The following is a 25841-nucleotide window of genomic DNA, read 5'->3' as shown; positions in this document are numbered from 1 at the left end:
CCATCTGCAATCTTTGCAGTCAACTCATTAGTCGCGGTAAGCCCAACACTCACCTAGGGACGACCGCCTTAAGAAGGCACATGAGCAGCCATCACCGAGCCCAGTGGGAGCAACGGAACACACAAAGCCACACACCAGGCTCTCACCGTCCAGCCTCGTCTTCTACTTCTCCTTCTCCTCTCTCCTCACAATTGTCCTCCACTCCCCCTTCCATCACGCCAAGCTCACGTTTTTCTGCAAAAAGGCAGGCTTCCGTGGGCCTAATGTTCGAGCGTAAAAAAAGATGATGCCGGATAACCCTCTTGCCCAACGGTTGACGGCTGGCTTGTCAGAACTGATAGCCCGCCAACTACTGCCATATAAACTGGTGGACTCTGAGGCCTTTCGAAAATTTGTGGCCATTGGAACACCACAATGGAAGTTCCCAGGAAGGAAGTATTTCTCAGAGAAGGGCATCCCAGAGCTATATGGCCATGTTCAGCGGCAAGTGAATGTATCTCTGGCACACAGTGTCGGTGCCAAGATACATCTGACCACAGACACGTGGTCTAGCAAACACGGGCAGGGAAGGTATATCACTTTTACTGCCCACTGTGTGAACCTTCTGACGGCCGTCAAGCATGTAACCCGTGACACCCGTGTAGATTTGGTTTTACCGCCACGAATTGCATGCAGGCCTGGCTCTTCTTCTCCTCCTCCTCCTACTCCATCCTCCTCCCTCTCCTCCTCGGCTGACTCCTCCTTTTCCACTGCTAGCGTCTCTTCCGCTGCGCTGCCCAAGCTCCCCAGAACCTATTCGACATGCCAGGTGAGACGTTGCCATGCCGTGCTGCGTCTGTTGTGCCTGGAAGCCAAGAACCACACTGGCCCGGCACTCCTTTCAGCTTTGCGTTCACAGGCAGATCAGTGGCTAACACCGCTCAATTTGACAGTTGGTAAAGTGGTGTGTAACAACGGTGCCAATCTGCTTAGCGCATTGAAACAGGGCAAAATTACGCACGTGCCATGCATGGCACACGTCTTAAACTTGGTCGTGCAGCGATTCGTTGTCAAATACCCTGGGGTTCAGGACATCTTGCGGCAGGCAAGGAAAATCTCGGCCTATTTCAGAAGATCTTACACGGCCATGGCTCGCCTTGCTGACATTCAGCGGCGACACAATCTGCCGGTCAGACGTCTTATTTGCGATTGCCCGACGCGATGGAAATCAACCTTCTATATGCTTGATAGGCTGCTCCAGCAGAAACGTGCAGTTAACATCTACCTGTATGAACTCTGCGGCAGAACAGTTTCTGGGGAGCTGGGGGTTTTTTCACCGCCCCAGTGGCTGCTCATGCGCGACGCATGCAGACTTCTGCGGCCATTTGAGGAGATCACCAAACTGGTCAGTCGCAGCCATGGTGCCATCAGTGACATGGTACCTTATGCCTTCTTTATGGAGCGTGCATTGCGTCGTGCCATTGATCAAGCTGTGGAGGAGCAGGAGCGGGAAGATGAGGAAGTCGCAATGCTGGATGAGTTCCCAGGGGGGGGCTACTCTATCTGAGACAAGTGAACAACAGGCGTCTGGAGAGGAGTCAGAGGAGGATGGTGCCGGGGCGGATGAGGAGGAGCAAGAAGAGCATGCTTTAAACCTTTCTGGGATCCCTGTTGTTGTGCGTGGATGGGGAGAGGAGAATGAAGAGGACGACATTATCCTGGATGATGAGTAGGAGCCAGGCCACCACACTGCTTCCAGTTTAGTGCAAATGGGGGCCTTCATGCTCCAGTGTTTTAATAGGGACCCCCGTATAAAAAGTATAAGGGTCAAGGACCAGTACTGGGTGGCAACATACTTAGACCCCCGGTACAAACACAAAATGGCGGAAATGTTACCGCCGTCACAGAGGGCTGTCAGAATGGAGCACTTCCAGGCCTTGCTTCGAGAAATGCTGCATTCTGCTTTTGCGTGCGCTGGCAGAGGAGCAATTCCCACTCCCAGAGAAGGAGTTGCGGGTACCAATCCAACAGCGCCTGCAAGAAGAGGCCGGTTTGAAGATGTGTTGGTGACTTCGGATATGAGGTCATTCTTTCAGCCGACCCATCGACAGGTGTCATCCGGATCCAGCATCAGGGAACGCCTAGACCGTAAGGTGTCCGACTACATCGGGTTAACGGCCGATGTGGACGCTCTGAGGAGTGATGAACCCCTGGACTACTGGGTGGGCAGGCTTGACCTCTGGCCAGAGCTTGCCCAATTTGCAATCGAACTGTTGGCTTGCCCCTCGTCCAGTGTCCTGTCCGAAAGGACGTTCAGCGCAGCAGGGGGGATCGTGACCGATAAGCGTACTCGCCTAGCTCACGACAGTGTTAACTACCTCACATTTCTAAAAATGAATGAGGCATGGATCTCGGAGGAATTCAACACATGTGACCAGTAGACCATGTATATGTCTATAAACGATTTTTTTAATCGAGCACACAGACCTTCTTTCTTCATTTGGCTCACTTCCTTGTCCAAAAAAAGCACACAGTACTATATGCCCGTACCCTCCTGTTTGAAGAGGTTGAGCGGGGTCATATTTCTACTGGGGCTGCTTATTATGAGGGGCTCCCACCATCCCTGTGCTGTGCTGACTTCCTCCTGGGGCTGCTTATTATGAGGGGCTCCCACCATCCCTGTGCTGTGCTGACTTCCTCCTGGGGCTGTACCTCTGCTGTGCATATTATGAGGGGCTCCCACCATCCCTGTGCTATGCTCATTATGAGGGGCTCCCACCATCCCTGTGCTATGCTCATTATGAGGGGCTCCAACCATCCCTGTGCTATGCTGAAATCCTCCTGGGGCTGCTTATTATGAGGGGCTCCCACCATCCCTGTGCTGTGCTGACTTCCTCCTGGGGCTGCTTATTATGAGGGGCTCCCACCATCCCTGTGCTATGCTGACATCCTCCTGGGGCTGCTTATTATGAGGGGCTCCTACCATCCCTGTGCTGTGCTGACTTCCTCCTGGGGCTGCTTATTATGAGGGGCTCCCACCATCCCTGTGCTATGCTCATTATGAGGGGCTCCCACCATCCCTGTGCTATGCTCATTATGAGGGGCTTCCACCATCCCTGTGCTATGCTGACTTCCTCCTGGGGCTGCTTACGGTGCAGGTGTCAGTGCTGTATATCACGGTGCTGGTGTCAGGGCTGTATATCACTGTGCTGGTGTCAGTGCTTTATGTCACGCTGCTGATGTCAGTGCTCTCTATCATGGTGCTGGTGTCAGATCACTCTATCACGGTGCAGGTGTCATTGATGTATGTCACGCTGCTGATGTCAGTGCTCTCTATCACGGTGCTGCTGTCAGTGCTGTATATCACGGTGCTGGTGTCAGTGCTTTATGTCACGCTGCTGATGTCAGTGCTCTCTATCACGGTGCTGGTGTCAGATCACTCTATCACGGTGCAGGTGTCATTGCTGTATGTCACGCTGCTGATGTCAGTGCTCTCTATCACGGTGCTGCTGTCAGTGCTGTATATCACGGTGCTGGTGTCAGTGCTTTATGTCACGCTGCTGATGTCAGTGCTCTCTATCACGGTGCTGGTGTCAGATCACTCTATCACGGTGCAGGTGTCATTGCTGTATGTCACGCTGCTGATGTCAGTGCTCTCTATCACGGTGCTGCTGTCAGTGCTGTATATCACGGTGCTGGTGTCAGTGCTTTATGTCACGCTGCTGATGTCAGTGCTCTCTATCACGGTGCTGGTGTCAGATGACTCTATCACGGTGCAGGTGTCATTGCTGTATGTCACGCTGCTGGTGATCTTCTCCTGCACCCTCTTCTTTGCCTACCCTGACCTTCCCTCTCCTCCATTGCCTTCATGCGCTCCACAGTCCTGAATTGTCACAACAATTTCACATATAAAAAAAGAATGCTTGTAGTTGTCGATCCCAGATTCACCTCATACATGTGTTATGTCATTGGTCAAGTGGTGGGACTATGTTTGCACAGCTAGTAATTATTTTGTGGCTGCAAATTTGACCTGTAGGTTTGCAAAGTTCGCCTCCCATTGAAGTCAATGGGGCCCGCCGCAAACGTTACGGCTCGCAAACGTTACGGCTCGCGAACTATCGGCCGCGTTCGCGGTCCGCGTTCGCGAAATGTCCCGTCGGAAGTTCGTCCATCACTAGTTACCACCTTCAGGGGCACTCTGCACTTAGCCCACTCAGCACTTTGTCCTCCAACCAGGTACATGACACCCACTCAGTGGATCCTGCGCTGTCCAGTGAAGACCCACCTCTTTACTGGCAGCACTTGGTCCTGCACCACCATGTTTTGCTCTGATGTCATCAAGAGGCTGCTGGCTGTTCCTTGTTCAGCCGGTACGCCTCTCAATGACGCCATGCTAGGTCCGCCCCCTCCATCTGTCTTCTGTCTTAAAAAAAAAAAAGGTAATAAAACATAAAAGAATAAAACTGTGCTTGACATGCTCGAGACCGTAGGTGGGGTAGAGAGGAAGGCTCATGCTGAAGAGGCTGAAGAGCCACTTTAAATTATTTATGCAGTATTCTTCTAGAAACAAATGTTACTTGCCATAACTATTAGTTTGCTTTAGGAAAAAGATAGTTCACAAAAAACTGGAAGCTGATTGGTTTCTATGCAAAGCTGCACCAGATTTTGCACTCTCCAGTTTTAGTAAATCTACCCCAATGATTGGAAACTATCAAAACTAGAGCAGCCATTATCTGGAGCAGCTGTACATGGCGACCAATCAGCTCCCATCTTCCATTGTCAAAGCTTAATGGATATTCAAATTGGTTGCCATGCACAGCTGCTTCAGATTCTGTCTGCTCTAGTATTGATAAATGCCCCTCAATCTAATTTTCAATATACTGATATTAAAAAAAAACATACTTTTTTTTAAGTTCACAACTATCACAACTACTGGGGAGTTTCAACGTGTTCGACAGCAGTAAACACTCAGTTGCAGAGAACAGAACTTGTATTAATGTTAAAGTTCAATAATGCACTAACAAGCCTGGTAGGAAGGCATCCAACCGGGAACACTTACAGAATGTAACAGCAGTGTGTAGCAGAGTACGTCTCAAATGTGCTGGCCCGACAGCATCTGTTTTGAGGGGCAGAATGCAGCTTGGCCGGTCAGTACCCAAATGGGGAGGTCTCTAGGAACGATGCTGTGTCCCTAATCTTACCCTACTTATCTGGAACCTCTCCCTACTGTTAGTCACTGTCCCTCCAGAAGGGTGCGCTGCCCCCACACTACCCACATGTGAAATGCGTGCCAAGCTTGGGAGCCAGGTCAAGAACCATCTATGGCCAGCTTAAGTAAGGCAACTGCTTCTGTGCTTGGTCCCTCTGGAGTCTACCATCCAATTGATATTCCCGAGCAGGATACCGCTTTGCTTCATAGCAACAGTTCTAGGCATATTGTTATGTACTATCTGGTGAGTGTTAAGATTGGTGGAGGTGCATGACCATGGCAGGCTATTTCCAATCACATTGGGTGAAGTGCGTTTATTTGATGCTTGATATTTTCTGCTTTCTGTTGAGTGGTTTAACACAGCACACCTATTACACACAGATGATTCCTTTAAGTCACACCACAGATTTTTATATATTTTGGGACTAGAATTACATTTATCTTATATAACAGGACTTTTTTTGTTTATCACAGTGGAGCACTGAAAACCACTTTTAGTTTTATAGTCTTTTGGAGGTTGTATATTTACCTTTTTTTTGTTCTAGCTGTTAATTCTCTGTACAGCGCTCACTTCCTATTGTTTTTTCTTAAATAGGCTCTGCCTGACCAAAGATGACTGCCAGAGTCACATGGGGTTGCAGCATCCAATCGAATAGCTTCCCCAGTGACCCAAGAAACCATAAAGGAACCGTGTTTCTCTTGACTTCCCCTGTGACTGCAATGCTGATCTGGTGGATCGCTACCTACAGTGGAGAAAATTTACTGCACCTGCCTACACACTATTATACATATTGATGGGAAGTGTGTGTCACAAGCATAAGGGCCAATTGTTGGCTTAGTAGAAACTGTTGGCAGTCCTCTCACCTCTATATCCAATGTCCTAGTAAAGTTCAGCTATATAAAGGTGCAAATCCAAAATTTTCGTAGGTTAAACTGCACATTTATGATAATTTAAGACAATATTTATATTCCTTCACAAGCCATGTGATAATTAGTGCTCTTTGGGCTCATATCACCTATATGCGGATTGGATGTGTTTTTAACCGCATCCAATTCGCATTACATGTGATTTGGACCGGCTTTTAATGGAGCCGGTTCACACATGTGCGGGAAGGCCGCGGTGTAGTTTTAAAAAGGGTCCTGTTTTTGGGTCCGGTTCAGGTGCAATTTCAAGTAAAAATTTGCACCTTAATCACACCTGAACCATTGAACAGAAGCGCACCAAACTGTCGCACTGAAACTGCGGCCGCATATGTGTGAACCGAGCCTTAAAGAATGTGAGGGCTTCAGTTAGTCAGGAATCTAAAGGATAGATGACTTCATAGAGTTTTTATTTTCAAAGAATATATTAATTGTGATATAATTGGCCAGGGAAGGATATGTTTACATATTAAGAACACTGCTTTGGCAACAAATAGCCAGGAAAGGGTTCATAAAGCCACAAAAATGTTCTCCAGGTCTCAGAAGAAGGCCCGTGCAGTGGATGCCTATGCATGTTTTCTACACCTGAGATCCATCATCTTAACATGCTATCCTGGCTTTGCAAACATGGAACACCATGGTTAGGTACTTGTCTTTCATAGTTCCTAATCTGTTATGCAGCAGTGATGAAACACAATAGTAAATTGATCTGGTATACTATTACACACCCAGAAAAGACTCATTAAAATAATTACACATATATACAGTATTTCCTTAAAATGCCATTGTGTCTGTGTGCCTGCTAGGGAGATGTACCTTCCCTTTTTTGTCCTAGTGACCACAGTTAGAGGGGAAGAATGTGACAAGAGCACAAAATTTTAACAGTCCTATCCAGAACAGGGATTGTGGAGAAATCTTCCAATGTCACTTGATTAGGAGCAAAAGAGTTGACCTGTGTATGGGGAAATCATAAATGAAATTCATTTTGCAATACAAGCTACTTAAAACAGAAATGTACACCAATCAGATATAACTTTATGATCACCAACCATCAAAACAGCCATAAACCATTAAGGCATGGATGCCACTAGACCTCTGAAAGTATGCTGTGGTTTTTGGCACCAAGTCATCAGTAGCAAATTCTTTAATTCCTGTAAATTGCAAGGTGGATATTCCACGGATTGGACTTTTTGTTTACCAGCACATCCCAGAGATGCTCAATTGGATTGAAATATGGAGAATTTAGAGGCCAAGCCAACACCTCAAACTAGTTGCCGTGTTCTTCTGGAGGCTTTAACATAAGAAAGCAAAAACCCTGCCTCTACCAAGATGGTTGCCTTCACACAGAGACAGTGCAGAGCAAGGCATAATGAGTCAGTAATAGGGAAAGGTCAGCTGTAGGGAAAAGGCAAGCATTGCTGGTGACTAGTTTGCACTCTGCCTTCCCTTTTATTTGAACAACTTCAAAACTCCTCCTTCCTCTTTAATTATAGGCTTTTGAGATGAAGACTGGAAGTTTATATGCTGATTTTAAAGCAGGTCAGATGATACACTGTAACTCAATGACTGTGTAACCACATCCTGAATCATGATATATGAAATGCATAACCAAGTAGTTGATACATAAGGAGGTTATAGTAAATAAATGCTTAAAAGGGTTGTAAACCCTCAAAATTTTTCACCTTAATGCATTCTATGCATTAAGGTGAAAAACCTTCTGTCCCTAACGAGCACCCCCAAGCCCCCGTTATACTTACCTGAGCCCTGCATTTCCCACAACGGGAATGAGCACACCAGCTCCAGCCAGTATCTCCTGTCCTGATTGGATAGATTGATAGCAGCGTAGCCATTGGCTCCCGCTGCTGTCAATCAAATCAAATGACGCAGGGGGGTGATGTCAAGTCCTGCTTTCTATGTCAATAGACGCAGAAACAGGATATGGGAGCGCGCCCGAATGGGTGTCCCCAAGGAGAGAGCTTCTCTGATAGTGCAATTGAGAAGAGGATGAGCCATGAGCACCATTGAAGGACCCGGTCCATTGTATTATTGGTGTCCTGTATGGCCGGGTTGCCGTGCTGTCTTATTTCCATCTCCATTTCCGGGAGCTGTGACGCACACTGTGGGTCTCCTTCCATCCCCCACATCATCCGACGCCTGGGGGGGCAGATACGTTTCACTGCGCTGGATCTATGGCGCCCTATTGCTGCCGTCACGTCCATGCAGTTGGCTTTCACACCCATGGGCAACATGGGAGATTTGAAGCCGCTGGGCCAGAGTCATACGATATCCGGCTGATGCTATCCGGTTGCACGGGGCTCCTCCTCCCACCTTGAAACGCGCTGCAATTTGAGCCATCCAGTGCCAGCCTTATTATTTAACACAGTACCAAGGTTTTTGCCTCCTACAAGGCCTTTCTTTCCTTACCTTACTTTGAAGTAGAGGTCTTCTGACAGTTATTCATAGGCAATGTAAAAAAAAGTAATCGTGAAATATAACCAAGGATGCACGGTTATGCTACTGCTTGATGTGCTGATGTGCAGGATTATTCCAATTCTTTTCTATGGTGACCATAAGCGGGTTTATTTACAAATGTTTTCACCTAGAATATACACAGAATTCACCCAAGATTCACACATTCACAATGAAATTATTGAATTAAGGTAAATAAAAGTGTATGTATGACAACATGACCATGCAAGAGAAAAATCAGAGGAGACAGGGACATTGTATTGTCAACTTGTAACAGGAAGAGTCTGAACAAGGACCTTCATTGAAGAATTGCGAGTTATTGTTTAAATAAAGCTACAGATTAAAACATATTAAAAATTACTTTTGAAAGTACATTAACATGTTAATGACTTATATCAGATTTTAGTGACTAGGTTTATATGTACTTTAAAGTTAACCTGGAGATTTTGGGGTAAGTTTACTCATGCATGCTCCCTCCAGTACTCATCATAGACCTAGACCATACCTAGGACACACTAATATATAGATATTTATTTATGTATGGACTGGAAATTACACTGATCATGCAGTTGTGTACGTTTTTATTTCACTGCAATATCCGTAATAAACTCAACTGCATTTTCCTCCTAAAAAGCCTTCAGTTCCACTTAAAAACAAAACAAAACATTTATGGCATCCAAATGGGAGACAGGTTGAGATGACTTAAAGGGGTTCATTTACTTAGGCCCCTTTCACACCAGCGGACTGATTGGGTCTGCCTGTCCGCTGTTCTCTATGGAGAAGACGTGTCCGCTGTCACCCGCCGGCATCCGAAAAAAAGACGGATGGGGATATGTTTGCCGTCCAGCATATCCAATTGGATGACAATCAGATAGAAAGGGACATGCAGTCTGTTTCCATCCGACTGCCCCATAGAGAGCAGTGGCCAGGGTCTGTGTCCGCTCTGCATAGCCTGCTCACCCGGGATTAGAGGAGAGATCCCCCCTGAGCAGGTGGATCTGTTTAGACGGATTACGCCCCTTGTGAAGAGGGCCTAAACGCAAACAGACTTGGTAAGAGAAGTTGCACTTTGCAAGGAAATTTTGCCCCAGAACTTAGTGTATGAGGTGAAACTGTGCTGACTTCCATCATGTGCAAGCAAAAATGATTTTTTTCTTTTGCATATAATGAACCATTCTTTGCAAAGTGAATTTCATCACATTTACTGAACTCTGGGGCAAATTCCCTTGCAAAAGCAACTTCCCTTGCAAGGTGAACAACTTATTTGACTTTAGTAATTCAATCCCAATTTCTTTGTTCTCTGTTGATTGATCTTTTCATATTGGGATAATGTGTTATCATATTTTTGTAATGTGATGTATGAACGGTCACTTTTTTCTTTGTACTGAGACTGCATAAATCCAACCAACTTTTTAGGTCTGTAATGTTGGCCTCACACTGTGATGAATGCAGAGCTCCCAACTGTCCCTGATTTGGAGCAATGTCCCTCTGTCCCTCATTCCTCCTCATTTGTCCCTCATTTTGGTCTGATCTATATAGTTGTATATAAAATGCACTATTTATCTTTCAAAAAATGTTTCCCAGTACTAAACCTTTCATCCAATTTCTAAATTGCTGCATTTGTAAATTTTAAAAGCCAATATAAATGAAAAATTAGTGGTAAAAAAAAGTTCTTGTGGATTTAAACCGGAGGTCCACCCTAAAGTGGACCTTCCGCTCATCGGAACCCTCCCCCCCTCCGGCGCCACAATTGGCACCTTTCAGGGGGGAGGGGGGTGCAGATACCTGTACAGTACAGGTATCTGCACCCACTTCCGGGATAGCTCTCTGCGGAAAGGGGCGTAGATTACGCCCCTTTCCGCAAGTGCCCGCCCCTTTCCGCAAGTGCCCCGCTGCCTGCTGGGAAACACACAGATCCCAGAGGCAGCGGGGACCATCCTTATTGCGCAGCGCAGTAGGGAACCGGGAAATGAAGCTGAAAGGCTCCATTTCCTGATTCCCATACCCAAGATGGCGGCGGCAGCACCCGAGAGACGATCTAGAGATCGGCTTCGGGTGCCGACATCGCGGGCGCGCTGGACAGGTAAGTGTCACTATTTTAAAAGTCAGCAGCTGCAGTATTTGTAGCTGCTGGCTTTAAAAAAAAAAAAAAAACGCGGACTCCCGCTTTAATTAATCTTTTTTTTGGTCAATTGTCCTTTAAGGGGTGTGACAGGGGGTGTGTCCTATGTCTACATACGTTTGTTAGTAGGTGTCCCTCATTCCCATCTCAAAATGTTGGGAGGTGTGTGAATGCCCGTACTAACCAAAAATACCATGCACATAGAGGGTATGAGTGGGGCTAGAGCCACAGAGCAGGAAGCTTGGTCAGTTATTTGTAACCCTCATATGCCCTTTTGACTAACACAAGACTAGTATCCTTACTTAGGAATTGCCCCATAATCTTAACCACATACTAGTTTTTGGACAATGGTGGTATTTACTAAAACTGGAGCAGACAGGATCTGGGGCAGTTAAGCATAGCAACCAATCGGCTTTCTTTCTTCAGCTTGTTCAGTTAAGCTTTGAAAATGAATGGTAGAAGCTAATTGGTTGCTATGCACAGCTGCTCCAGATTGTGTCTGCTCCAGTTTTAGTAAATTCACCTCAATCAACGTATGACAGTGCCGTGAAACTATTACCTTTAGTGAGGTTCAGAGAATGTCTGCCTTCAACAAAGGCTATTAGACTTGCTTTTAGCAGACAAACAGGGCTAAGTAGAGATCACTTCTTTTTTTTTTTTATATAAGTAATAGAAATACAACAGGAGTAAAACTATTTGTCGTTCCCATCTGCTGCTGTATATGACACTTTTATTTTATTGAATTTTAAAACATAATAACACTATATAGGAGAATCTAAAAGAGTCAGATGCCGGATTAATGTGTGACTAATAAGACTGAAATAACAACATTAAATATAAAATATTGAAACATATACACGCTTTGAATCCTCTTCCCACTAGACCACACAGATCACACAGTTCTATTCCACATCAACACTTACAGTTTAAGGGTGTGTTAAATGGCCAGAGGGCGTCGCAGGAGCATTCTAATCACCCCTTTAAAAAATTTGCTCAATTAACACATTTGCTCTTACGAAAATGAGCTATCGGAATCAGTTACAAATACTCGAATGGATGAACGCAGACAGGTTAAAACTGCACGTGTCAAAGCAATAATTGGAATTAACACTAGAGACCAATTGTCAGTGGCAGGATTAGTGCTGATTACACATATCCCAGAAGGAGAGGCAACAGCTTTGGGAGGTGACGAAACTCCTAAAATTTATTAGGGCAGAGACATAATTTGCACTGAGCTTTGAACACCACTGTGATAACAAGAAGTATAGGGGAAGATATTTTAAGAACAGAGTAAACATAGGTGAGATTATTATTAAAAAAAAAAAAATGACAGATTTTTTTCCATTTGCATTGTTAACAACTTAAGTATGCTGTGTGGGATTTATTTACATAAATATGTTTTTTTCACATTTTAAAATATTCATTTATTAAATAACAATATACTTCACAGAGCCTTATAGAGTGCACACAGAAATATTCACAGCAGCCTGTGCTCCATTGAAGGTTATAATCTAACACAGGCTTTCTTAACCAGAGTTCCGTGGAAGCTTACGTTTCCGCCAGAGGTTTTTAGTGGTTCTGTAAGTGGTGGCAGAGTCATCTCCAATGTACAATGACCACCAATGTGAAGGGGGCAATTTCCAACTGACATCTAATGTAAGAGGTCACTTCTACATTAATGACCAATTTAAAGTGTTTTTTCCCCACTGACCACCAATGAGGGGGCATTATTCCACCGACGCCTGCTGTAAGAGAATATTACATTCCCCAAGGTTTGTGTATGTTTTATGGCCAATATTATTTGTTTACTTTATCTTCTTCTATTTGTAGTGGTACCCCCGTGAGGGCTGCTGATTGACTCTATACCCGACTGGCTAACCAGACTCTGCAGATCCTCTCTTACCTCTGACACCTTGGGTTCCAATCTGCAATGTGACGTTAGCAATGAGAAACACAATATCACTGAATCACTCAGAACAGTTTGCTAAAATAAGTAATGGAACACAATGAAGAACATGAATAAACATAATTTATAATTGACAATTGTTACCACTTAATGCACATATGAAGAACTTTATATTTTCTTTAAGGAATATATGTGAACAGGTGTACAGAGGAATATGTACTCAATATCTTCAAAACATATATTAAATACCTTCCCACTGGGTCCTCAACACACAGACCAAAATGCAGTATATCTTCTTTACATTCGAGAACACAGTGTAAAGTCTAGCATATACTCAATGGCTCCCCCTAGGCTATAATTCAGAGTTCAATTTATAAGTAGAACAGCAATGTTTGATAAAAGAGGAAGATGATGAAAGTTCTTTCAATTCCGGATATCTTTAGCTAGCCCTATGGGTTTTCCCGTGCGTCAGCAGGGGGCGAGGTGACTGGGTTGCCCCGCCCTCCATTATATAAGAAGTGTTAGAAGAAAAGAAGCGTCACACGGTGGAAGACTCCCACTGAGGCTGATCATGCGGACCGAGCGGAGAAGAAGCCGGAACAAGATGCAAGATGCGGGACGAGAAGAGCGGAAGAAGATGAAAAAGAAGATGTAGAAGAATATGGAGGAAGGAGAACACCGAAGGAAGACCAGAAGAAAGAAGATGGAAGAAGAAGCGGAAAGAAGAAGAAATTAATAAAGGACTTATCAAATAAAGGACTTATCAAAAACCATCTCTTGTGTTTTTTAACCCTTTTGACACTTTTTTTGTGAAATGGTAAGGGTACATTTGTACCCCATTACCAATTCATATGGGGGGCCGGGATCTGGGGGTCCCCTTGTTAAAGGGGGCTTCCAGATTCCGATACGCCCCCTGCCCGCAGACCCCCACAACCGCCGGGCAAGGGTTGTGGGGATGAGGCCCTTGTCCTCATCAACATGGGGATATCCTCCCCATGTTGAGGGCATGTGGCCTGGTACGGTTCAGGAGGGGTGCTCTCGCGTCCCCCCTCTTTTCCTGCGGCCTGCCAGGTTGCGTGCTCTGATAAGGGTCTGGTATGGATTTTTGGGGGGACCCCACGCCATTTTTTTTTACTTTTGCGCGGGGTTACCCTAAAAATCAGGTCTGGTATGGATTTTGAGGGGAACCCCATGGCATTTAAAAAAAAAATTGGTGCGGGGTTCCCCTTAATATCCATACAAGACCTGAAGGGCCTGGTATGGAATTTAGCTAGATCCCCATGCATTTTTATTTATTTTTTCATTTTGGTTTGAGGTTCCCCTGTGGGGAAATTCCATTCTGGATCTTTGGCCATCTTCCAGGCCAGGATGATATAACTTTTTTATTGCAGAAGAGACGTAGTATTTTTATTCTACAGTAAAAAGTCTACCTATTTGCTGTTTTTGCATTCTAAAGCAAAGTTTAGCTTTAAGGCCTCTTTCACACGGGACGGATCAGTAATGATCCGCCCCGTGAAGATCCGCTCGCTCAGCGGGGATCGCTCCGTTGTCCTCGCTGAGCTGGCTGCGGACAGGGCGGTCTCCGCACACTGTGCAGGGACCGCCCTGTCAGCTCTCCATTCTCCTCTATGGGGATCGGATGAGCACGGACTGTCTGTCCGTGTTCGTCCGATCCGCTCTGCAGACGGATAGAAAAATAGGATTTTCCTCCGTCTGCAGAATCGGACTGTTGCGGAGGCGGACGAAATCGGGTGTCTGCGGATGTTCATCCGCAGACACCCGCTATCCCATAGGGATGAATGTATGTCCGTATTTCATCCGCAAACGGATGGATGAAATACGGACATACCATCCGCATGTGTGAAAGGGGCCTAAGATGTATTGTATGTTGATTCCTTTTTTATTGTATTATTTATTGCATATCTGCTGTCAATTAGTGGTAATGTAGTACCATATCAACTTGTATATTTGTACTGTGGTAGATTCCTTTGCTTGCCCTCTTGTTTAGTTCTAGTTAGTCAAGCCATAGCTAGACCCTCCCTACTTTTCTTGAATTCCTTCAGTTTAGGTTTATATTATTTGCAGACACATAGCTTAGAAAGTCACTGGGGTTGATTTAACAAAACTGGAAAGTGTAAAATCTGGTGCAGCTCTGCATAAAAACCAGCTTCCAGGTTTTATTGTCAAAGCTTAAGGCCTCTTTCACATGGGGCGGATCCGTTATGATCCGCCCCGTGAACATCCGCTTGCATAGCGGGGATCGCTCCGTCTATCCCAGTTGAGCAGGAAGATGACAGGTCCGTCTCTGCACACTGTGCAGGAAAGGACTTGTCAGAGCACCACTCTCCCCTATGGGAGATCGGATGATGACGGACCGTAAAGTCCGTCGTCACCTGATCTGATCCGCAGATGGATGGAAAAGTAGGTTTTTCCTCCGTCACACTTTTTTGGATCGAAGCGGGTCGGATGTCAGCGGACATGTCACCGCTGACATCCGCGCTCCATAGAGGTCTACGGAGCATCCGTTCAGGTCCGCCTAAAAAACTGACAGGCGGACCTGAACGGATCGTTCGTGTGAAAGAGGCCTAATTGAACAAGCTAAAGTTAGAAGTTGATTGACTACCATGCACAGCTGCACCAGATTTTACCCTCTCCAGTTTCAGTAAACCAACCCCACTGTTTTTATATACTTCAAAAGACAGAAAAACATCCTATGTACTGTACTTTGTGCATTAGATTTAACTTCTGTGTCCTAACCCCTGTGTCTTATTGGAGAACTAGGATATATACGGATTTGAGTGATATAGAAAGTGGCCATACTGTCCAGATAGATCAAAATCTATGGAGGTATGTTAGTGCATAAAGTGGCATTTGAGACAGAACAGTAAGACGGTGGATTTCACTATGGTTAGGTAGGAAACAAACTAAGGGATGGAATGGGGGGGGGGGGGGGGGGGATGAGGAGAAGTCAAGGGGAGGTTCTCATGTTACAAACAACCACTGGAAATTATAGTACTATTTGTACTACATAAAAATATGCAAAACACAAGTGTAAAATGCAACAATGAATTATGTGCATGTTTACTAATGCCAGAAGTCTGCCAAGCAAAATAAGTGAGTTAGAAGTGTTAGTGCATGAATATAACTATGATTTAATTGCTCTATTTCAGAGAGAGAGAAGGTAAAAATGTTAAGGTGTTGGTGCCTGTTTCTTTGTGAGAGGTGATCTCAAAGCAGCTGTGAAGGAGAACCTTGTTGATTGTGTGATGAGAGTGTGATGAGGCTGAAGCATTATGGATGGAGCTGCATATTGGTGTGCGTACTTCAAATTTAAATATTAGAGTTTGTTATAGGCCACCCAGTGTTATTGTAGTGCACTACTCCCTTAGGAGCTGCTGATTTGTTCTATTTCCCTCTGGCTATCCCGGGCACTCAGGACCACCCTTCCCTCTGACACCTCGGGTTCCATGTTTGCAGTAAGAAGGAATCACGCTCTTTTATAAGTAAATAATACAATAAGTTTACTGGAAGAAAACTTTGTTGCTTAAAATAATATCTATTACAATTGAGTCAGATGACAAAGAAAAACGATGAACATATAGTCAAAGATTGCTAATGAACACACTCTGAACGACTAATGTATGCAGACGTGTCTCCAAATGGGACTAATGCTCAGTCAATACAACCTCAGCACTGGGCACCTTCCCACTTCCAGCACACCGTGCAGACACTATAAGTACTGTAATATGCTACACGGTATTTGAACAGAATGATATAGGCATGTATATACTCAATACTCCCCCTACAGTTTATGGTAGGTAATAGTAGCACTGTAAGGCCTTACAGTAAAGGATAGATTCTCTTGTCTTCTTTCTTCAGCTAGCCATTATACTGCAGTATTTATAATCCGCAGGATTTTCAAACCGTAATGTGGTGTGGAATAATACAAAACAGTAACTTCAATCGTGCAATATAATTGTGAACCCCTTCCCTGGGAATGCACTTCCAGCATCAGTCACTTGGTAATGAAATCAGGCTTTGAGGCCTATGTGAGTGTAATTCAACTTAAAAGAACTGCTCCGTGGGACTACAGGTCCCATCAATGCTGTAAGTCTAGTCTAACTGTGTGAAGTGCGATATTTAACTTTTGGGCAACAGCCCTCTCACCACACCAGGCCTGGATGGATGGATGTCTCCGCTCAGATGGTCTCTGTCCTGCTGCCAGTCAGCTCTGCAATGCTGCACCACTCCACAAGATGACCGGGACCTCCGTCTGGCTCCATCAGGTGCTCTGGATCTTCTGATCGTATCACACAGACTGTGGTGAGGCTCTCTCTGTAGTTGCTGCTCCGCTCCGCACGAGGCAGGGCGCGGCTTTTCCAACACACTCCACAGATCCTTGTAGGCAAGCCACGTGTCCTAGCAGAAAGAGACAGAAAATGGCTGCTCTGGGTCTTTTATTACCTACCCAGCATGCAATTCAATCACTCAGTGTTCATGAGTAGGTGGATGAGCATTGTGGGTAGGTGAGTCCTTTAACTAAGTAAACAATTAAGTAATTTCCTGCTTAGTTGTAATGTGAAAGTTAGATAGGTATTTTCCATTGTATACCAGTAGAGGGAGCCAAATACCATTCTGTTAACATGATCCTAATGATAACATTGCCTGGTAAAGGCTACAGCGCTACACACTCCCCCTGCTTCAAATCTTTGGTCCCCAAAGATAAAAATCCAAATTGCCTGGCAGCATGCAACAGGTTATGACCCTAGTCCCAATTCAAACTAGACAAATAATCACACACTTCTGGATTCTCTTTAAGTAGCTTGCACACATTGTCGATAAGCTTAAAATCTATTTCTGAGAAGGCCAGGGCAAGTGCCTTGTCCCACCATTTGGTGTCAGAGGTTAAGGTAGAGTTACCCCCTATCCAATTGACAGTGGAGAGTGTAGCTTCAGGATCAGATCTATGAACTGTGGGAACTGGTTCTTCAGAACTCTCCCCCAATGTATTATACATGAGTCTCTGTGCTGGATGCACTTACCGTCTCATCATCCTAGTTAAAGGACCTTCCTCATGCTGGGTCAAGTCCTGAGCTTTGTCTTGTTCTCTTACTCGGAAGTCATCACTGCCAGACAAACCCTGAGTCTCAATTTCAGAGGCCGGTTTTAAGTCTTCAATTCCTGGGTGTGACAGTGGGGTCACTTTGGACACAGGGTGAATAAAAGAAACCCCCGATATGGTCTGTGATAGCCATATTCAAGGCTGTATATACATTGTATATAGATTGGATGTATACTGTATATGGGGGTTAAGTATCATTGCTGTGAGGAATTAAGTTGTTTTGCATTTCTATTGTTCATTTAAGTCTGTCCTTGTGTGTATTGTAAAGTGCCAGACAGACTGGCTGCCAACCCTTTGTGAAAAGATGTGTATTGGGTTAGATCGTTTGAAGCCTAGCAGACGTCAGGATGAGGTGTTGAGTCTTGCGATGTGTGGGTGGAGCTGGGCCGTTGTTCATGTTAAAGCATGTGCCTTGAATTGTGTATAAAGTTACAATGTTTCTCATTAATAAAGTCATTCCTACTACAGAAGAGACAGAGTGCGTCTCGTCTTTTTGCCAGAGGGGTCGGCTCCTATAGGAAAGGGTCGTTTAGCTGTGGATATTGGTAGCGAGTAGATGTGTGTTTAGGAGAGGGAACATCGTAAATGGCGTTAACCCCCTTTATATTAGGGGTGCCGTTACACTGGGATTGACAGAAAATCTATCAGGTCTTCAATCTGTTCTCCAGAGGCAATTGTTTCAGATCTAGCATCTGTCGCTTCCACTTGTCCCTCTGTCCAGAACTCTGCAGGCAGGGACACCACATCATCTGCTTTCCCCATCTCTTTCTCTTCCGACAATGACATTGGACTAGGTGTTTCTGAATATCCGTCATCATCTTCAGATTCATCACTCTCTTTGGCTCCCCAGCCTGGTTTTGTTTGAGCGTGTACAGGCCGGGGTCGACATTTCAGGAGACATCTGAGGAACTGCTTGAATTCTCACTGTATCAGAGAATGGCAACAAATGATTTTGGTGTCACAACTTCTTTGGTCCTTCTGGTCGGATCTGATACACTGGCAACCCAGGGATCCACTTACACACAACATAAGGCTGTGACCTCCATCTGTCTGCCAATTTGTGCTTCCCTGGTACACCCAGATTCTTTAATAATAATACGTCCTATTGATAACATTGCCTGGTAAAGGCTACAGCGCTAAATTGTTATTGCTGGAACAGTTAAATTGCAGATATGTAAAAACCTATTTCAAGACAAATTTATGGTATAATTGATAGAAGCCCCGATTATAAATTATGCTCTAATGGACCTGGCAATCTCAAACCATGCAGAGCTTATTACTAATGTTCATATAAAATAACCACTGGGTAGTAGTGACCATAACATGATTTCATTTAATATTAGTTGTAAGCAACAAGCTCATACTGGAAATATAAAAACACTTAACTTTAGGAGGTATAATTTTCCAAGGATGTGGGCTGGTCTCCAAGACTTAGATTGGGAGGGATTATTGTCATTAACTACTTGCTTACTGGGCACTTAAACCCCCCTCAGTCCCAGACCAATTATCAGCTTTCAGCGCTGATGCACTTTGAATGACAATTGCGTGGGCATACTACACTGTACCCAAATGAAATTTTTATCATTTTTTTCCCACAAATAGAGCTTTCTTTTGGTGGTATTTAATCACAGCTGGGAGTTTTATTTTTTGCTAAACAAACAAAAAAAGATGCAAAAAAAAAAATCATGTTTAATAGTTTGTTATAAAATTTTGCAAACAGGTCATTTTTCTCCTTCATTGAAGTGCGCTGATGAGGTGGCACTGATAGGCTGCACTGGTGGGCACTGATAGGCTGCATTGGTGGGCACTGATAGGCTGCATTGGTGGGCACTGATAGGCTGCACTGGTGGGCACTGATAGGCATAGTTAAGGCGGCACTAATAGGCACAGATAAGGTGGCACCGATGGGCACAGATAAGGTGGCACTGATGGGCAAAGACGGGCACAGATAAGATGGCACGGATGGGTGGCACTAAGGGGCACTGATAGGTACCACTGATAGATGGGACTGATGGGCACTGATAGGTGGCACTGATAGGTGGCACTGCTGGGCACTGATGGGCGGCACTGCTGGGCACGGATATGTGGCACTGGGGTGCAGCACCTTTGTTGAGGCAGATTGTGAGCACTGCTGGGTGGCACTGTGGGAACTGCTGGGTGGCACTATGGGCACTGCTGGGTGGCACTGACAGGGGGGACACATTTTTTATTAATGTGGCAAAGCAGGGGGCAGGTGGGCACTGGCAGGGGGCAGGTGGGCACTGGCAGGGCTGGCCGTGATCGGGACTAATGTCCCGATGCACGGCCGCCGGTGATCGGCTTTTTTTTTTTCTCCTCGCGCTGTCAGCGCGAGGAGGAATAATAGCCGATTACCGGCTCCGTTATATCACATGATCAGCTGTCATTGGCTGACAGCTGATCACGTGATAAGGGGTCGGGATCGACCCCTTGCATGGATCGGTGATCAGGCGAGTCTCGTAGACTCGCCGATCACAGAGCGCGCCGCGTGCGCCCCTCAGGGGGCGCGCAGGCCACTCGTGCACGGGACTACGTCAATAGACATAGTCCCGGCAAAGGAGATCCGCGCTGTAGCCGTCATTCGGCTATAGCGCGGGTCTCAAGTGGTTAAAGAACACAGAACAAAAATGGGAATGCTTCAAATCCACTGTATGCAAACGCACTTCAAAATCTTATGATAGATTGCAAAGAAGAGTATGACAAACCCTAAAAAAAACATCTTCAAGTATATTACCAGTAAAAGGGTCAGGTCTGAGCATGTAGGCCCTTTGCAAAGTAATTTAGACTTGGTGACTGGAGACAATGAGAAGGCAAAAGAGATAGGCTTGGAGCTGGAGGCGCAGCTTAAGTGAAAGGCTTACATGATTAGGTTTGCAGTTAGGCTGGAGGGTTTGATAAGGTTAAACTAAAAGTGTATATTTCAAATTTGCAGGGGGTCTTACCTGATTGGTTAAAGCTGGAGACTGGCAGGGTGGGGCACCGGTGGTCTTAGAAGGGGTGGTCACTTGCCTCATGGTCAGATGTAGCAGGAATTGGGACAGACAAGCTTTTTTTCCCCTCCCTATCCCCTTAAATTTTAACACTTTCTTTTTTATCTTTGATTACTTATGGGTTAGTAAAGGGGATGCCTCTAAACTACGCTGCAAGTCCTGATTCTAGTTTGTCATTTCAGATATTGTCGTAGCAGCTGGCTGAGGTCTCAGGGGTCTTCACAGGCAAAAAATATAATAAAAAATGCCATAAATCTATCCCCTATTTTGAAGACGCTATAACTTTTACGCGAACCAATGAATATACGCTTATTGCAAAAATTTTTACCAAAAAAATGTAGAAGAATACATATCGGCCTAAACTGAGGAAAAAATAATTTTTTTATATCTTTTTGGGGGATATTTATTATAGCAAAAAGTAAAAAATATTACTTTTTTTTTCAAAATTGTCGCACTTTTTTGTTTATAGTCCAAAAAAGAAAAACCACAGAGGTGATCAAATACCACCAAAAGAAAGCTCTATTTGTGGGAAAAAAAGGACGTCAATTTTGTTTGGGTACAACGTTGCACGACCGCGCAATTGTCAGCTAAAGCAACGCAGTGCCGAATTCAGGAACTGGTCAGGAAGGGGGTAAATCCTTCCAGGGCTGAAGTGGTTAAGCAATAGCCAGCATGGATTCACACAACACAGAAATTGTCAAACAAAAAATCTAATTCTGAATATGTACAAAAAAAAGAAACTATTCCTTTACACTGGCTTGTGAAATGTACAAATGCAGCAATTTAGAAATTGGATGAAAGGTTTAGCATTGGGAAACACTTTTTAAATATAAAAAAATGCATTTATATACAACTATATAGGTCAGACCAAAATGAGGGACAAACGAGGAGGAAAAAGGAACACAGTCCCTTGAAATTGGGGACAATCGGGAGCAGGTCGCTTGTAAACAGGGGCGGACTGACTGGTCCATCACTTTTGACATGGTCTAAGGGACCGACTGCTGAAGGGGGCCCACCAGTGCCACCTGCTGGAACACCGGTCCAGGGTCTAGAGACAAAAATGGGCCCCCATCGACCATATTTTTGTGCCCACCGGGGCCCCAGTGCTGCCTCGGAGGGTAAGGGGAGTGCCACCGGATCACACAGGGTGGGGATCTACCACTTACCTGGCAACCGCTGTCATCCGATGTCCCACCTCCTGCACCGGTTTCCTTGATAGACGTCACACTGATTCAATGCTGGGATGTGTAACATCTATCAAAGGATGCAGGACATCCGACGACATCGGCCGTCAGGTGTGACAGTGGGAGTTACCTGCACTGTGTGATGCGGCGGCTCTCGTCTCTAACCCTCATGCACTGATTAGGCTGCATTGAGGGGCACTGGTGAAGTTGCATTATTGAGCACTGGTGAAGGTTGATTGAGGAACACTGGTGAAGCTGCATTGAGGGGCACTGGTGATGCTGCGTTGAGGGGCACTGAGGAAGCTGCATTAATGGGCATTGGCGGGGATGCATTGATGGGCACTGATCTGGCTGCATTGAGGAGAACTAGTGAGGTTGCACTGAGCGGTACTGGTGAAGCTGCATTGAGGGGCACTGGTGAGGCTGCATTAATGGGCACTGTGAGGCTGAAAATAATGGGCACGGGTGAGACTTCATTAACTAAAACTGCAGTGTTTATCCTTATGACACATCACAGGAAGCGCCTCCATAATTAACAGAGGACAGAATTAAAATTAGACTTGGGAAACTTAACATTAATAAATCACCGAGACCAGATGTCTTGCACCCGAGGGTAATTAAGGAACTCGGTCAAGTAATTGCCAGACCATTGTTCCTATTTTTTACTGACAGTCTACTGACTGGAATGGTACCAGGCGATTGGAGAAAAGCCAATGTAGCACCAATATTTAAAAAGGGCCCAAAATACATACCTGGGAATCACAGACCAGTCAGCCTAACATCAATAGTATGCAAGCTCTTGGAGGGGATGATAAGGGACTATATACAAGATTTTAGTAACGAGAATGATATCATTAGCAGTAATCAGCATGGATTCATGAAGAATCGTTCTTGCCAAACCAATCTATTAACTTTCTATGAGGAGGTGAGTTGCCATCTAGATAAAGGAAGGCCTGTAGACGTGGTGTATCTGGATTTTGCAAAAGCATTTCACACAGTTCCCCATAAACATTTACTGTACAAAATAAGGTCTGTTGGCATGGACCATAGGGTGAGTACATGGATTGAAACCTGGCTACAAGGGCAAGTTCAGAGGGTGGTGATGAATGAGGAGTACTCGGAATGGGCAGAGATGGCTAGTGGGGTCTCTCAGGGTTCTGTGCTGGGACCAATCCTATTTATTTTGTTCATAAGCGACCTGGAGGATGGGGTAAACAGTTAAACAGTTCAATCTCTGCATTTGAAGATGATACTAAGCTAAGAAGGGCAATAACTTCTCCACAGGATGTGGAAACCATGGAAAAAGTTCTAAACAAATTAATGGGGTGGGCAACTACATGGCAAATGAGGTTTAAAGTGGTTGTAAACCCTTACAACCAACTTTGGCCTACAGGTAAGCCTAGATTAAGGCTTACCTGTAGGTCCAAGAAATATCTCCTAAACCTATTCGGTTTAGGAGATATTTACCCGAAGACAGCCACCGCTGTCTACGGTGCATGCACTGGGCAGGCCGCAGATCGCGGCGATATTCCGCTCGTGTCGGCTCCCGTGCGCATGCACGGGAGTGACATCATCACGGCTCCGGTGAATCACAGCGCCGGAGCAGCGAGACCCGGAAGTCGCACCGGGATACATGGCAGCGGCGAAGAGGAAGGCAGAGGACCGCTTTGGGGGCTTCGTTCTCAGATAAGTTATTCATAATGAGCTAGTATGCTATGCATACTAGCTCATTATGCCTTTTACTTACAGGGTGTGTTTTAAAAAAAAAATGCCTTTACTTCCTCTTTAATGTAGAAAAATGTAAAATAATGCATTTGGGTGGCAAAAATATGAATGCAATCTACTCACTGGGGGGGGGGGGGGACCTCTGGGGGAATCTAGGATGGAAAAGGACCTGGGGGTCCTAGTAGATGATAGGCTCAGCAATGGCATGCAATGCCAAGCTGCTGCTAATAAGGCAAACAGAATACTGGCATGCATTAAAAAGGGGATCAACTCCAGAGATAAACCGATAATTCTCCCGCTCTACAAGATTATGATCCGGCTGACATCCTAGAGTATGCTGTCTAGTTCTGGGCACCAGTCCTCAGGAAGGATGTACTTGAAATGTAGCGAGTACAAAGAAGGGCAACTAAGCTAATAAAGTGTTAGGACCTGGGCTTGAACCTGGGACCTCTGGTGTGTCTGGCAGTGACTCTGCTTGCTGAGCCACCTGGAATGCTGGACAGCTCCTTGGACAGCTCCTTGGACAGCTCCTTGGACAATTCCTTTAGTGATCTTGTCTTGAATCTTGTTTGCCTTGAACCTTGAACCCTTTGCTCCTCCCATGAACTTCCTATATAAGCCATGTCTCTGCACTTCCTCCTTGCCAGAATATTGTGCCATCTCCAGCCTGTATCTCGTTCCTGTCTTCGCTGCTGCCGCTTATATTTACTACTGCTTGTTATCGACCCTTGGCTTGTTCCACGACTACGCTTCTGCCTGATCCCAATCTGCAACAACTCGTTACCGACCTTTTTGGCTTGCTTACTGACCACGCTCTAGTTTGATCCTTACCTGTTCATCCGCTACTGAACCCCGGCTTGCTCACCTCCTGGTGGGGCTATCCTGAGGACCGCGACCTGGCACTAACACGCAGCCAAGCCCATCTCCACCTTTGGGAGCTCTGGTGAATACCGGTTAGTGCTTAGACCCCGCACCTCAGGTGAACCCGTGCCATCAGCCAGGGTGACCTGTGTGAATATCTGCTCTGCTGCTATAGCTATTGGTCTCTGAGCCTGACTCCAGATCGTGACATAATATTCTGGCCAAAAACATGGAGGCCGCTATAGCAAATGCCGTGGCTCCGTTCAGGCAGCAAATTGCTGAGCTGCAGCAAGAAATCCGCTTGTTTAGAGGCACAGTACACCCAACCCCGGAACCGGTATTTCCAGAACCGTTTGTCTTGATGCCTGAGAAGTTTGATGGTAATCGTGCATCCTTCTTTTGTTTTAAGATGGATTGTGAGCTTTTGTTTTCCCTTAAGCCTAGAACCTATGCCACTGACTATATTAAGATTCGTGCTTCCATCAACCTGCTCACTGGACAATGCAAAACATGAGCTCATCAGCTTTTACAGGAAAGGAGTCCAGTCTTGGATAGCTGGGAGGCATTCATGTTTGCTCTGGACTCTTACATTCCTGTTTCTAAGAAAACCAGAGTTCCCAAGTCTGCTCTTTGCTCACGTGGCCTGCGGGCATCCAGGGACAGGAGTACCTGGTACAGATATGACTCCATGCCATCACAGTATGTTCCAAGCCATGAAGCTGAAGTCCTTACCCCACAAAGCCTAGACGCTCCTAATGTCACATGCACACCTTCCCTGGGAGACGTGGAACCCATGGAGATCGGGGCCATCCGGCCCAAGCTATCTCAAGGTGAAAGAGAGCGGAGGAGAGACTGTGGTCTTTGTTTTTACTGTGGGGGGAGAGGGCATCTTATCTCTCTCTGTCCAATTCGCCCACCTCGGCCAAAGGTTCTCCAAGTGGGTACTTCTAGGATCCTTCCTGCTGTCCCTGAATCTCTGCCTGCTATCCAGCTCGAAGTTCCAGTGTCGGTGTCCCCAGTCGCAGTTCCAGTGTCGGTGTCCCCAGTCGCAGTTCCAGTGTCGGTGTCCCCAGTCGCAGTTCCAGTGTCGGTGTCCCCAGTCGCAGTTCCAGTGCCGGTGACCCCGCTTGAAGTTCCAGTGCCGGTGACCCCGCTTGAAGTTCCAGTGCCGGTGACCCCGCTTGAAGTTCCAGTGCCGGTGACCCCGCTTGAAGTTCCTGTGCCGGTGACCCCGCTACCTCCTGACTGTACCTATGCCTCAAATGGCACCATAGTCCGTAAGCAGGACCTGAAGACTTTCGAAAGAGCCTTGCGAGCGATGAAAGTATCAACAAC

The sequence above is a fragment of the Lithobates pipiens genome, unplaced genomic scaffold (assembly GCF_037356315.1).
Source record: "Lithobates pipiens isolate NorthernLeopardFrog02 unplaced genomic scaffold, aLitPip1_a1.2 Scaffold_30, whole genome shotgun sequence".
NCBI classification, from domain to species: Eukaryota; Metazoa; Chordata; class Amphibia; order Anura; family Ranidae; genus Lithobates; species Lithobates pipiens.
The sequence above is the reverse complement of the archived record's forward strand: the minus strand, read 5'-3'. Positions refer to the sequence as shown.